The sequence below is a fragment of the Dipodomys ordii genome, unplaced genomic scaffold (assembly GCF_000151885.1).
Source record: "Dipodomys ordii isolate 6190 unplaced genomic scaffold, Dord_2.0 Scaffold16, whole genome shotgun sequence".
Lineage (NCBI taxonomy): Eukaryota > Metazoa > Chordata > Mammalia > Rodentia > Heteromyidae > Dipodomys > Dipodomys ordii.
The window spans coordinates 18,453,037-18,468,824 of record NW_012267232.1 but is presented as its reverse complement, the minus strand read 5'-3'; the positions used below and the strand labels follow the sequence as shown (position 1 = coordinate 18,468,824).

The following is a 15,788-nucleotide window of genomic DNA, read 5'->3' as shown; positions in this document are numbered from 1 at the left end:
CACATAAGCAAAAAGAAAAAAGCCAGAAGTGGCGCTGTGGCTCAAGTGGTAGAGCGCTAGCCTTGAGCTGAAGAGCTGAGGGAGAGCGCCCAGGCCCAGAGTTCAAGTCCCACGACCGGACCCCAAAAAAAAAAAACACAAAAAACAAAGTGCTGAGTTCAAGTCTTGGACCAAAAACTATTTTTTAGAAGTCTTTGTATAAGTACAAAGTCGTGATAATTGCTGAAGTGTCAGAGTGGAATGTGAATTTCAGACCCCACCCAGAACCCGCACCAGGCAGGACAGCCAGCTCAGATCCTAAAGAAAGCAGCCATACTTCTTCACCCATAGGTCCGAGAGGTAGAACCAGCCAGAGGTGGCAGGGCCATGGGGGTGGTAACTTCTGGCCCTGGGCCCATTTGGACCAAGTGTTTTTATACGGTTATCTGTAAACAGCAAAGACAAAGCGCTTCAACAATGGCCAGCTGTGACGTTCATGGTCCCTGAAGGCTGCCCTCTGGGGACAGCCAACGGGTTGGTGGTTGGTTGGGCCTAGTCCCAGGGGAAGCCCAGAGCAGACGGGCAGGGGAGGGAGAATGAGGTCAGAGCTCATCCTTCACGTCAGAAGAGGCTTCCAAGGACAGATGCAGGCCCCCGTACCCCACCCCAGGGCCGTACCCAGTTCTCTGTGTTGTCGTTGGGTTAGGGTTCCTGCGACCCGCACACCCAGCCAGGCTGGAGGGTCAGGGCATATACTGTGAGCCCTGGTCCTGAAGGAAATGTGTGTGTGTGTGTGTGTGTGTGTGTGTGTGTGTGTGTGTGTGTGTAGAGGTACTGGGATTGAATTTTGGGCAAAACGCTGCCTTGTGCTCTTCTTGGCTTTCTCAGTTCAAGACTCGCCCTCTCCCACTGGAGCCACGCGGTTTCCCATCCTCCTCCCTTTATTGAACTCTTTCCATTACCCTAGTGAGCTTTCAGAGAAACGGGAAATGCTCTCTGGATGGTCTTTCCAGGTCCAGAGTGCTCACAAAATGCATCCTGTTAGTGCAACGTGAGTCAGGTGAATCCTGGCGTGGTCTTGTCTCTCTCTCTCTCTCTGACACACACACACACACACACACACACACGGAAGGGGAGGCAAGGCCTGGAACTCACTGTGACTTGGACTTTGCCACCTGGAGGGGAGGTGAGGAAGAGGAGGCCCCAAGAACTTGCTCTTGACTTGCAGAGCCGGCTTGGTGCGGCCACAGCTGGGCTAACTCTGCTCGGGTGAACTGTTTGGAAGCAGCTTTTCTAACCCCTTTGCCAAAGGCCTGGAGCCCCAGGGCCTACAGGCTTTTCAGAAAATGTGTTGTTTAGGAGTTGGGGAGTCGTGACTCCTGGCATATTATGAAACAGATGCTCCCTTCCTCTGGGAGCCCTCCCTGCTAACTCTGTGGAAGTGATTGTTTCCCTTCCTGAAATTTGGCCTCTCAGGATCTTCCAAAGTAGACTCTGAACATTAGTATTCATTGTATCAAGCGACATTTTCCTGTCATGGCAATGTTCCTTCTTCTTGTGCAATATACTGATTCCTAAGCGCTTTTCCCCAGGCCCACCCTGGGGACTGAGTGTACAGAAGCCACAGAAACCCAAGCACTTGTGAGTGAAAACCATTTTGGGGTGTACCTCTGGGCTGGAACTAGGCAGCCCAGGTGGAAAAGAAGGGGTACTAGTGCTGGATGCAGGAGTCAACTAGGATTGCTTTCTGACACAAAGCCGTGACCAAATAAAAGACTTCACAAAGCCAGTGGTGGATCATACTTATAATCCCAATTAGTCAGGAGGCTAAGATTTAGTGCATCACAGTTCTAAGCTGGCCTGGGAAGATCTGGAAGACTGCCATTTGAGGGCAGCCTGGGCAGAAAACTCTGTGAGATTCTCATCTCCAAAATGACCAGCAAAAAGCTGGGCTGGAGGCATGATTCAAGTGGTAAAGCAGGCAAGCTGTGTGAGATTACGAGGCCCTCAGTTCAAGCCCCTGTACCCTAGCCGAAAGAAACAGGTAGACAAAAATAAACACTTTATATTCTTTACTTCATATAGCTACTAGCATTATAACTTTCTGATGAATGTTAATGGTTGTATTATTCAGTATGTCTTTTTGCAGAGGAGAAGGGTGGTTCTGGGGATCAAACTCAGGGCCTCACACATGCTGTCACACAAGCATTTGAATTAATTCTTTTTAATTTTTTTTTTTGGGTCCGGTCGTGGGGCCTGAACTCTGGGCCTGGGCGCTGTCCCTCAGCTCTTCAGCTCAAGGCTACCACTCCACAACTTGAGCCAAAGCGCCACTTCCGGCTTTTTTCTTTTTGCTTATGTGGTGCTGAGGAATCGAAGCCAGGGCCTCAGGCATGCAAGGCAAGCGCTCTACCACTGAGCCACCTTCCCAGCCCCTGAATTAATTGTTTTAATGATAGATAAAACTACCACAACCCTTTTGCCCATATAAAGATGAATAACTTGAGGCACAGCCAGGCTAAGGGTTGCACACAAGGACTTGAGGTCAGGAAGTCACTACTAACCACTGTGCTGGACTGCCTTTCCTGGGGTAACTGCATGGTGGACCCATCAAGCTAGGTTCCAGGACCCAGGACTGTTATCTTTGTCATTCACAAAGAATACTCCATCAGTTCCAGAAGCTTGGTCAGTTAGAAGCCTGCCCAGTGGCCAGCAAGTGCACCCAGCCAGACCCTGGCTCAGCTCCTATCACCGGCTGCCGAAGGGTGGGTCTGGGAGTCCTCTCCAGAGAGCTGGATTTTTCAGAGGAGTGTAAAACAATGGGCTGGAAGGTAGGTCTTATTGGCTCAAGCCTGTAACCATAGCTACTCAGGAGGCTGAGATCTGCGGATCGTGGTTCAAAACTAGCTAGGGTAGGAAAGTCCATAAGACTCTTATCTCCAGTCAATTACCCAAAAAGTCAGAAGTGGTTCTTTGGCTCAAGTGGTAAAGTGCAAATCCTGAGCAAAAGAAGCTCAGGAACAGAGTCTAGGCCCTGAGTTCAAACTCTGGGACTGGCAAGCAACAGCAACAAATAACCAAGATGCAGAACTTTTGGCATTCCAGTGGCTCATGCTTGTAACCCTAGCTCCTCAGGGAGCTGAAATCTGAGGATCATGGTTTGAAGCCCAAGCTGGGAAGGAAAGTCTGTGAGACTCTTATCCCCAGTTAACCACCAAAAGCAAGAAGTCAAGGTATAGCCAAAGTAGTAGAGTGTCAGCCTTGCACAAAAAGCCCAATATAAACACAAAAATAATAATAGCTTGGTGCCATACAATCCTAGCTATAATCCTAGCTACCCAGGAGGCTGAGATCTGAAGATCATGGTTTAAAGCCAGCCTAGGCAGAAAAGTCCATGAGACTCTGATTTCCAATAAGCCACTCAGAAAAAGCCAGAAGTGGTGCTGTGGTTTAAGTGGTAGAGCACTAGCCTTGAGCACAAAAGAAGCTTGGGTATAGCACCCAGGCCCAGAGTTCAAACCCCAGGACCAGCAAAAATATAATAATAATAATAGTAGGACTGGCAAGCCAGGAGAAAGTTCTTCCCCTTAAGATCACAGGGGCCTGGCTGCAGAGCAGCTAGGACAAGGACTTCCAATAAGGGACTGACAGCCCCCAAATGAGTCAGTTTAGGAGGCTAGTGGACACTGTGGCAGGATCCCCCTATCCTAGGGAATGAGCTGGGTGGCTTTCTGGCTCTTAGAAGTAGAGCTTGGAGCAAAGAGTAGGACAGGTTGCTCTATAGTTTTCTGCATCTGAAGCCATCTAGCTATCACACCAGCAGCTCCACTGACAGTGACATTTATGAGGCTATTTATTCACTGCACTCACGTCTTAGTCAAGGGGAAAAAAAGATATATAAAAAGATGCTTGGGAAATCTGAAAAGCTCATTAAGGGACTAACTCAGAAAGATGATTCGTAACATCTTCATTTCACAAAGGGAACCAGAAGTGTTGCAAACACACTGCTCTTTGCTCTAAATAAGTGATTGAACAAGATCCAGACTCCTAAGCTCAATGCTGAAGCCCCAGGCTCCTGTCCCAAAGATTTATGCTGGACAGCAGCAGTGTCATCTTTCAGAGAATGGTTAGGTCTGGAACAGCTGCCAGAAAAGACATGATTGTGTCTGAGGAGGAGGTCAGGGTGTTCTGGAACACCAGGAAATTTGACCTTGAATACACCTCAGGAAGTAGGCATTGGCCAATGCTCATTACAACTTTGGCTAGGGCTCAAGATAACAGCCAAACCTTCCAGCACAACATGAATGAGTTTCTGGATTTTTTTTCTTACTTTTTTACCCCTTCCTATCTATATTATTATATACAAGTACATGCACATGAACTGTAGTCCTGAAAGAATAGAGAAAGAATAGAAATAAAATATTATGTTCTTAGCCAGGCGCCGGTGGCTCATGCCTGTAATCCTAGCTACGCAGGAGGCTGAGATCTGAGGATCATGGTTCAAAGCCAGCCCGGGCAGGAAAGTCCGTGAAACTCATATCTCCAATAAACCACCAGGAAACTGGAAGTGGTGCTGTAGGTCAAGTGGTAGAGTGCTAGCCTCAAGCTGAAGAGCTGAGGGACAGCGCCCAGGCCCAGAGTTCAAGTCCCAGGACCAATAAAATAAAATAATGTTCTGTTTGGTCTTTTTTGAGACAAGGTCTTGCTATATAGCCATGCTGGCCTCACATTCACAATCAGACTCTGCCTTCTGAGTGTTGGGATTATAGTGTGAGCCAACATGGCTAAATTGTGTTCTTTTGTTGTTGTTTTTGTTTTTCCCAAGCTAGACGTTATCCAGCTTTGTTAAAGGTACTTTTCATGATATTTCAGGCAGGACATGGGCAATTTTTTTCTTTTTTGACAGTATACAACAACTTTCAAACTCCCTTCTTAGATGGATTATCAAAATCAGAAAGCCACTATAACACTCATGGACATCTTCCTTTGCAGCTTTGAATAGGGGAAGTTTAGAGTCAGGTTTGCCATTTCATATTAAACATGTTGTTTAACAACTCTTCACTAGCCGACCCTGACTTTCAGGCAATGAAAATGGCAGAATTACAAACCTGAAAAAAATCTTTGATTTAGAAGAGGAAACTACTGCTCTCTTAATGAACACCATCTTGCTGCTGCTGATGTGACATCCAGATGGCCTGGCACATTGGAAAAACAATTTGGGGCCAGGGAAGGGCAAGGTCCCATGGTCTCTGGTTGTAAGGGTGTTAAGTCTATGCGGATGACAGAAAAGGAGGCGGATAATAGTTATTTTGAGTTTTCCCACATCACAAAGTGGTTGTGTGTCAAAACAAGGGAATCCCTCCTCCAGGGATCCAACAAGAAACCTCTCAAAATGAGCAGGGGAAGGTGTTCTCCCCCATATTTATCCAGCTTAGGAGACATTCTATTAGTATCAGATACTCCTTTCCCCCTAACAAGTGTCCTGTGTGCTAACAACATAGCTTAAAAAAAAAAGTAAACCCAAATTTTGCATTTTTATAAAACGATAAAAAGTAGTATTTCCAACTGTCCAGTCACCCAAAGTACACAGTTATCAAAAATGCACACACTTCACTTGGTATCTCCAGCACTTTCAGCTTTTGGTGCCTAGTCTGCTTGGCACCTCTATTTTCTGGAGGGTTATTTCCATCTTTGCCAGTGTCAGCTTTCCCCTTCTTCCCTTTGGGTACTTTCTCTCTCTTCTTCTCAGGGGCTTTTGCGGCTTGTGCTCTGGCTTTGGAGGAGCAGTTTTCGCAGACAACCTGTCAGATCTCTGTGGCTCATCCTTCCCCTTTGTTTTATCTCCTTTAGTATCACCTTCAGCCTTTCTCTTGGGACTGAGGCTCTGTGCCAGGATGCAGTGGCCCCAGCTTTGGTCTGTCTGGGGGTCCTTCTCGCCTCTTCACACTGCTCCCTGGCTCAGTTTTATGTTCTTTTTCGTGCCTTGCTTTGCCAAGATAAGTTGTTTGCTTATTTGCAGTTCTGGGGTTTGAACTCGGGGCCTTTGGCTTGTTAGGCAGACATTCCTTGACAAGATCCATGACTATAGTCCTTTTTGCTTGCTTCCTTTCTTTCTTTTATTTTCAAATGGAGTCTGCTTTATGTCCAGTTAGCCTGAATTATGATTCTTCTATTTATGCTTCCCTGTTGTTGACCACATCGATCGTTTTATTAACTGAGATGGAGTCCGACAAACTTTTTGCTTAGGCTGGCTTCAAAACTGCAAAACTCCCTATCTTAGACTTGTACTAGGATTATAGGCATGAGCCACTGTGAACTAACTGTAAGTTGTTTTATTTTGCCTGTTCATGGGCTTGAAGTCAAGATTTTGTGCCCTTGCTTTGATTGTTTGCTCACCCAGACACTCTACCACTGGAACCACACCTCCAACCTTGTTTCTATTGGAATCTTGAGGATTTTTCTGCCTAGACTGGCTTCAAACTGAGATCCTCCCACCTCAGCCTCTTGTGTAGCTAGGATTATAGAAGTGAGCCACCAGCACCCAGCAAGTTGTTTTATTTATTTATTTGTTTGTTTTGGGTCCGATCATGGGGCCTGAACTCTGAGCCTGGGCGCTGTCCCTCAGCTCTTCAGCTCAAGGCTAGCGCTCTACCACTTAAGCGACAATACAACTTCCAGCATTTTTCTTTTTGCTTATGTGGTGCTGAGGAATTGAACCCAGGACCTCAGGCATGCGAGGCAAGCACTCTACCATTGATCCACCTTCCCAGCCCTAATTTATTTTTTTGTTGGTCGTGGGGCTTGAACTCAGGGCCTGGGCACTGTCCTGAGCATTTTCTCTCAAGGCTAGTGCTCTACCTCTTTAAGCCCTGATGCCCTTCCAGTTTTCTGGTGATTAACTGGAGATAAGAATTTCACAGACTTACCTGCCCTGCCTAGCTTTGAACCAGGATCCTCAGGTCTCAACCTCCTTACTAGCTAGGATTCCAGGTGTGAGACACTGACATCCAATTTTTTTGTTTGTTTTTGTGCAGATACTAGGGCTTAAACTCAGAGCTTAATTTCTCAGCTTTTCCCTCAAGGCTAATATTCTACCACTTGAGCCACACCTCCACTTTCTATTTTTTACTAGTTAATTGGACTATTCTTCCTAGGCTAGCTTTAAATCACAGTCCTCAGAGCTCACTTTCCTGAGAAGCTAAGATTATAGGCCTGAGCCATTGGTACCTGGTAAGTTGTTCTTTTGTTTTTTGTTTTTGAAGTGCCATAGAAATGGAAGGAAAAAAGGTGAACAAATGCAACAATGGTACTTACTACACACTATGTTGAAAATGAACTGTACAACTTGTGGGTGTGGATAGGAGAGAAAAACTGGGAGAGAGTAAGGAAAGGAGCAACATTGTTCAGAAAGAAATGTATTCTTTACCTGACTTACACAACTAACTCCACTGTATATCACCTTTAAAATAATTTTTAAGTACTTTCCCAAATGTCATGCCCTACTTAACCACCCTGTAATTTCCCTAATTTTTCACAGACATCACATAGTGTATTTTTCAGTCAACTAGAGTTCATTCATACCAGCTTTATAGATCTCATTGAGTCACCATTGGCTGAGGACAACTGCAGCGTTAGTTTGGCTTCAAGTTGGTGAGTTGAGAGAGTTCAAGACTTAGCCACAAGTCTTAGTAAAAGGTCTTTGAGCTGGGGACTGAACCTAGTACTGCCTCAGCCATGGGGACAAAGGACAGGTCTTTTCTTTCTCAGACTAGTCATAGAGGCACAGACACAGACAGACAGACAGACACATTGTCTTTTTTTTTTCTGCTTATGTTGTGCTGAGGAATCGAACCCAGGGCCTCATGCATGCAAGGCAAGCGCTCTACCACTGAGCCACCTTCCCAGCCCTGTTTTTTCTTTTTTTGCTTGTCCTGGGGCTTGAACTCTGGGCCTGGGCACTGTCTCTGGGCTTCTTTTGCTCAAAGAGAGCATCTATTTGAGTCACTACCACTTCTGGCTTTTTATGTGATTAATTGGAGGTAAGAGTCTCACAGACTTTCCTGCTTGGGCTGGCTTCGAATAATGATCCTCAGATCTCAGTCTCCTGAGTAGCTAGAATTACAGGCATGAGCCACCTGTGCCTGGCTACTTATTCTGTCTTGTGGTGCAACTCCTAATTTGCTGATTGACATCTTTCTATAAAAAGATGTCGATCACTTCTGGAAGCCACTCTGCCTTCTGCTAGCCCTAGAATATCTCCGATCCTGCTCACTCTTCTCTGGGCTGGGAGTCACCAGTTTACTACCTGTAGTCCTGGCAGGACTTTCCCTAAGGAATGGTAATTCCTAGAGCAGACATTTTGACATCACTCATAGCACTTTTAAAATTAGTAACTTAAAAAAATAACCTAATGAGCAGCAAACGTGTTTTACAATTTGAACATGGCTTCTCTCCTGGCTTGTGGTTTTGTGTTTGTGCTTGTGGTTGTCTATGCCCAGCTGTGCCTTTTTCTCCATGGCATTTACTGCATGTACATTTCTCCTTGTTTCAGATATCTACTGCTGTGTAACAACTCCAGAACTTAGTGGCTTGATTTGGTATTTTCCATGGCCCTGTGGATAGGTAGGTAGGTTCTTCTGTCATACCTGGTAAGACTCAGGTGACTACATTCAGCTGGAACTCAAGTGGGCTCCTGTTTCTCTACAGGAAGTTCATTTTCCATACTTCTCTATCCTTCCTACACATCCCATCTTGTGGGCTGGTCAGCCAGGGGTTTTTTGAAGACAGAGTAGCTGGGTTCTTAAAAGGGGGATGCTCCAAGGACAGGCTAAAGGGAAAGCACCTCACAAGGCTCTTAAGGTGGCTTCCTTAACAGGCCATTAGCCAAAATCAGGCCACATTGCCAAAGCCATCCCTGTGGCAGAGGACTTCAAAAGGGAATGCATTCCAGGAGTCCAGCCCCTTGCAGGGCACAGCTTTGGTGTTTTGTCCACCACAACTTCATTGTTATTGCAAAGGACTTTTAATAGTTACTTTGACCTTTTTCAGCTGCACTATTTGAGAGTAAAGTTGATATTGGAATTGTGATTTTGCAAGGCCAAGTTTGTAGAAGAGACTTGCTGGTGACTGAGCCTGGCCTCCACCCAGCACCTTCCCCATGGCAAGGTTTGGTTCACCTCTGCTCTGCTTGGCCCTGGCATGGGCAGGGACAGCCAAGGATATTTCTTTCTGCAATAAGTAAAGAACATCATGTAACTGGGTGCTGGTGGCTTACATATTAATCCTAGATTCTCAGAAAGCTGAGATCGAGGTGCAAAGCTGGCTACACACACACACACACACACACGAACATCATGTGAGAGATAAGACTAGTGATACTTAAAAACATATAAGAATAAGCGGAAGATACAAAAGTCCCTCTGTGTGTCTTCTTCCCTCTGGGAAAGGAGGGAGAGCCTCTAAAGTAGGCTGAGAAACACAAACATAGCTCTTGCTACAAATTTGCAACCTAGATCAACCATGCCCAAATAAAGTCCAGATGGACTGGGACTTAAGAAAATAAAAGACCTGGGAGCATGGGCACCCATTAGGTTGCCAATTTACAGAGACATCCCTCCTGCTGCTGTTGCTAGCCAGGATTTTAGCACAGGCCTCTCAGGAGTTAAATGTGCCCTAATTTCTGGGATATAATTAGAGTCCTCTCCCTGGGCTTGGCTCACCTCAGCTCCTTGCCCGTCACCTGTGAGCAGCTTGGCTTCACAACCATGCTCTCCAGCTGAGTGGCAGGCTACAATGGAAAGCCTCTGGCACAGAGGAAGGCAAAGTACCTCCTTAGAGAGCAGCAAGCAGAGTCCAGGAGACATTCCATGGCCTTCCAGGCCACATGGCTTTATTGTCCTTGCCCTCATTCAAGGGTTTTGGTTACTTGGCATGAAAACCATACTTTATATTGCCCTCAGTTATGCTTTGTCTTGACTGTTCTTTTCTATCAGGACTGGTGTGTGGGGCATGCTCCATTGTGGATTCATGTTCCTGAGAACAAATTTAAAGTGAGCATGGCTTTATTTATTTTCTGATAGCCAAAGAATAGCATGAAGAAGAGAGTTAAGCAGGAGCCAGCAGCTCACTCTTGTATTCCTGGAGGCTGAGATCTGAGGATAATAGTTCGAAGCCAGCCTGGGCAGGAAAGTCTGTGACTCTTATGTCCAGTAAACTACTAAAGGGGAAAAAAGCAGGAAGTGGAACTGTGGCTCAAGTGGTAGAGTGCTAGCCTTGAGCAAAAGAATCTCCCTGATTTTCTCCTAGGTAGTGGTGCCTCACACATATAATCCTAGCTATACAGAATACTGGAATCTATGGATCAAAGTTTGAAGCCAGTCTGGAAAGATAAATCTGAGAGAGTCTTACGTCAGTTTAACTAGCAAAAAGCTGGAAGTGAAGGTGTGACTCAAGTGGGAGCACCAACCTTGAGCAAAAGCAAAACAAAACAAAACACAAGCCTCTAAGTCTCTGATTTATTTTTAAACTTTATTTTATTGCAAAGATGCTGAACAGAGGGGTTACAGTTACATGAGTAAGGTAATGAAAACATTTCTTTTTTTTTTCTTTTTTCACTATGTTTCTTCCCATCAAATGGGCCATTCTCACTGCAACAATGAATAGCCCACAGACCAAAGAAAGATATTACTCTAGGCTCTTGTTTGAAACCAATAGCTACAGCAATCACTAGTCTTGATTCAGGACCTAATGAAAACATTTCTTGTCAAGCATTTTAGCCCCTCCTTTGTTGTTCTCCTACTATCCCTTCCCTCCCCCACCTCCCTCACTCCTTCCCCCCCTCTGATTTTTTTGTAAGTTTTTTTTTTTTTAAGGGATGATACTGACATTAAAGTTCTCCTATTAGGGATGGGGTAGAGCTCAGTAGTGGGGTATATGCTTAGCTTGTGTGAGGCCCTTGGCTAAACCCAAACATATACACACATACATAAACACACACATGGTTATACTTTGAAAACAGTGTTTATCTGGTTAGTCTAAGTATTAACTTATTTAAAGGTAACTTCTTATGATATGCTAACTAGTGTTTCCTTTGGAATTAGAGGTAGGAAGATGGATGAGATATAATAAATAAAATTGCCCATGAGCCGATAACTAGAGCTGAAGATGGGATTTACCTTTTTTGTATAATAATAATACTGGGGCTTGAACTCAAAGCCTGGGTGTGGTCCCTTTGCTTTTATACCCAAGGCTGGTGTTCTGCTTCTTGAGCCTCAGTTCCAATTCTAGTTTTTTGCTGGTTGAGAGAAGTCTCAGGGAATTTCCTATCCTGGCTGGCTTCAAACTGCAATTCTAAGATCTCAGCCATTGGAGGAACTAGAATTACACACGTGAGCAACTGGCGCCAGGCTGAGATGGTATTTAATGTTCTGCCCACATTTATTTATATTTAAAGGTCTCCATAGTAAGTTAAAAAAAAACCTAGAAGGCAACCACCCAGGGATCATCACTGTTGACATCTGCGACGTTTGTCATCTGGTCCCTTTTTCTGTTTGGAGGCTGTGCTAACTTGAAACAGAAATGACCGTGGCTCTCTTTGCAGCCTCCCTTGCGTGGCATACAACCAGGGCTCCTTCCACCACACCCTCTGGGCAGACCTTGAATCAGAGGCTAATAATAGGAGGGATGTGTGGAATCCATTCCAGCCACAGTAGGACAGCCAAAGATAGCTGTATATGGGGCTTGGGAGGTCAGCGGCTTCACAGTGAACCTCCCTGGCTTTCTAGGTCACTTGGAGGTTTTCAAGACTCTTCAGAAATCTTTCCATAAAGATTCTGTCAATATTACCTGGAATTGGTTTATTTCACATGCAACTAGTTAATTGGTAGGTAGACTATTCTTGTGTGTGTGTGTGTGTGTGTGTGTGTGTGTGTGTGTGTGTGTCAGTGCTGGGGCTTGAACTCAGGGCCTCATATTCTTGCTTAGCTTTTTGTCCAAAGCTAATGCTCTACTACCTGAGCCATACCTCTACTTCTGGCTTTTTGCTGGTTAATCTGAAATAAGAGTCTCTTGGATTTGTCTGTACTAGCTACTTTGAACCAGAATCCCAGATCTCAGTCTCCTGAGTAGCTAGGTTACAAGTAGAAGCTATTGGTGCCCAGTTCAAGTGTGTGTGTGTGTATATGTGTGTGTGTGTGTACACACACATATATACACAATATATATACATACACGTATATACATATATGTGTGTATACACACACACACACACATATAGTTGGTCAGTTATTGGGCTTGAACTCAGGGCCTGGGCATTGCATGGTTTTGGGATGGTTAATTTGAGCTAAGAATCTCATAGACTTTTCTGCTCAGGCTAGCTTTGAACCATAATCCTTGGATCTTAGCCTCCTGGGTAGCTAGGATTAAATTTGAGCGCCTGGCTCAAGTATACTTTTTATTGCCAGATAGGATTAAGTGGGGGCAATCGCTCTGCTTAGTGCTCAATTACTTTGTACTTGATGGCACACGGGGGCTGTGGGTAGGGCATAAATGTCCCCTCCCTCTTTTCCTATACCCTCTTCCTCTGCTGTTCTCAAGTGGGCTGGGTGAAGGAAAGGAAGGGTCTCTACTAGAGATCACTGTCTGCATTACTGAGGAGTCTGAGGGGAGCTGCAGGACCCCTAACAATCACTGACTGGAGAGGGGTGACGTTGTAAGTTGTGCTGCTCCTGAGGTACATGGCTCAGTGACCTGTGGCCTGCAGACGGGGGACTCTGAAAGATAAAGAGCATCCCCATCTTGCCCCTAGTCCAGACCCATTACAATCCTTTCTCCACCTTCTCTATGGTAGCTGCTTGGGGTCAAGTCTACATTGCACTGCACATGTGGGGAGACTAAGTTGGGGTGGGTAAAGGTGAGACACACTGGAAACAGGGGGGAGTAAGGGCTGAAGACTAAGTGCCTGAGGCTGTCTGGATCTTGAGCCACTCAGAGAGCCCAGGAAAGTGTGTTGTTGGCTCAGAGGAACAATGTGCCTACAGAGAGGGCCTGGCTGGTATTCTTCACACCAAGAATAAAGCTGGTACTGTCAGCATTTAGCTGAATTTAGGATGTGGGTCATTCTGACTGGGGTAAGGTGGTATCTCAGGGTTGTTTTATTTGCATTTCTTTTATAGCCAGAGGTGATGAACATTTCCTCATGTGTTTCTTTGCCATTTTTATCTCTTCTTCTGAGAAGTCTCTCTTCAGTTCCCTTGCCCACTTAATGATTGGTTTGTTAGATTTGGGAGGGATTAGTTTCTTGAGTTCTCTGTATATAATGGATATTAGGCCTTTGTCTGATATATGGCTGGTAAATATTTTTCCCAGTGGGTTGGCCGTCTTTCTAGTTTGGTAGCTTTGTTTTTAGCTGTGCAGAAACTTTTTATTTTAAAGTAGTCCCATTTATCAAATCTCTTCTCAAATTTGTTGTGACCCTGGGACTCTGTTCAGTGCCTTTTTTTTTTTGGTACTGGGGATTGAACCCAGGACATTGCACTTGCTAGGTAAGTGCTTTGCCACTGAGCTCATCTCAGCCCTTTGTGAGACTTTTATCACAAATTAACTGCCAAAAATAAAGCCAGAAGTGGGGCTGTGGCTCAAGTGGTGGAGTGCTAGCCTTGAGCATTATAAGCTCAAGGTAGCACCAAGCCCTGAGTTCAAGCAAGATGGGCACAAAAAATAAACAATAAATGAATGAATAAACAAATTAATTAATTAATATGAAGATCATAGTAAGCCAGGTGCCAGTGGCTCACACTTTTAATCCTAGTAACTCATGAGTTTGAGATCTGAAGATTATGGTTCAAAGCCAGCTCAGGCTAAAAAGTCTATGAGACTGTTATCTCCAATTAACCACTGAAAAGCCATAAGTGGAGCTGTGTGAGTAGCGTAACCCCCAGGCCCTTATTTAAGCTCCAGTACAGATATACACATTTAAGCCCCAGTACACACACACACACACACTCACACAATCCTCAGAGCAGAAACCACCATCTACTGAATACCTACTGTGTGTCAGGCTATTTCTCTAAGCTTTCCTGCCAGCATTATTGATCATTGTGCATCACAGTGGTTCTGCCAGGCAGCTGGGACCACATACCCCCTCCCTGGGCTTTATAGTTGAGAGATTGAGATCCAAAGAGGCTAAGCAACAAATTCATACAACGGGTCACTCAACAGGTACAGATTAGGGTACAAGATTAGGCTGAGAATGAGCTTCCAGTGAATAGGTAATTACTCTGAAGGCTGCCTCTGCCCTAATAGTCACCAAAGATAATTGTGTGGTTAAGTTTACTGGGTGTTCCTAGCTCACCTAGGGGGTGTGGGGACAGATACCTCAAGCAGAAAACTGATGTGGCCTTGGGCTTTGGGGCAACCAACCAGCACCAATTCCAAAGTGATTGCAAACGGACCACGGAGCGCTTGGCTTCAGACAAGCAAAATGGAGGCAGACTGCTATGTTTCCCTCTCCCTTCCTCCCATATCCTGCTTTTCATTAATTTATGAGCTGAATTGGAGTCAATGCTTTTCAGCCAGGTTTTTGTTTATTTTTTAGGTCATGGGGCTTGAACTCAGGGCCTGGGCATGTAATGCCCAGAGACTTGAAGCGCCTAAAAAGACCACCAGAGACCAAAGATCAATGCAAGCGGCAATGAGTCGTTTATTGACGAGCTCGAGCACGGACCCCTCTGTGCACTGATGTCCGAATGCAGAGAGCGGCCCCCAGCACAGGGTTCTAGCACCTTTTATATGTTCTTTGGTAGGGGTAAGGCCTCAGTATGTATTGGCAACGAATCAATACGCCATGCGGGAAATTTAAATCATAATTCTAGCAGATGATTGGCACAGTACAAAGCGGGAAAAGGCTGGGGCTAATAATTGGTCAGCCTAGGGAGCTATTGTGCTCTAAACTAATTAGACTGTACTTCTAGGGTAATTTAGGAGAAGTGGTTGCCAGATGGCCACTATCTCTGACCCAGACCCCAGGGGAAGTGGTTGCCAGGCAGCCACTATCTCCGATCCTAGGCCCAGAGAAAGTGGTCTGGAATGTGTCAGGTACTCCCTGCCAGAGGATCATTAATTTCAGCTCCAGATCCAGGAGTGTCAGGGGCTCAAGGGCAGGTAGAATAGCAGCTGCACTCTTCAAGGTTTAGCAAGCATGTGTACAGAAGCAGAAAGGCAAGTTAAAGAAAGTACAAAATGACAAATACAGGTCTATCTGGTTATATATATCTCACGCTTCTCAGGCACGGTCCCTGAGCATTTTTGCTCAAGGCTAAGGCTCTGCTGCTTTGAGACACAATGTCACTTCTGGTTTTCTGGTGGTTAATTGGAGATAAGAGCTTCACTGATTTTCCTGCCCAGGTTGGCTTTGGACTGTGATGCTCAGATCTCAGCCTCCTGAGTAGCTGGGAGGCTAGGATTACAGGCCTGAATCACCAGCACCTGGCAGCCAAAGCCTCTCCTGGACTGTGAAGCATGTTGTTGATTCCCACCTCTTTTGAGCTCATCATTCATATTAGCACCCCCTCCCCCACAACTCATATCCTGCAATTTTTAACCTTTCTTTTTTTTCTTTTTTTTTTGGTAGGTCATGGGGCCTGAACTCTGGGCCTGGGCGCTGTCCCTCAGCAATTCAGCTCAAGGCTAGTGCTCTACCACTTGAGTCACAGTGTCACTTCTGGCTTTTTCTGCTTATGTGGTGCTGAGGAATTGAACCCAGGGCCTCATGCATGCAAGGCAAGCACTCTACCACTGAGCCACCTTCCCAG

General features: G+C 45.4%; 1 pseudogene; it reads right to left on the bottom strand.

Moving 5' to 3' along the window:
- Nucleotides 1-5,589: 5,589 nt before the first annotated feature.
- LOC105982593 lies at nucleotides 5,590-6,059 on the bottom strand (annotated as a pseudogene).
- Nucleotides 6,060-15,788: the final 9,729 nt, after the last annotated feature.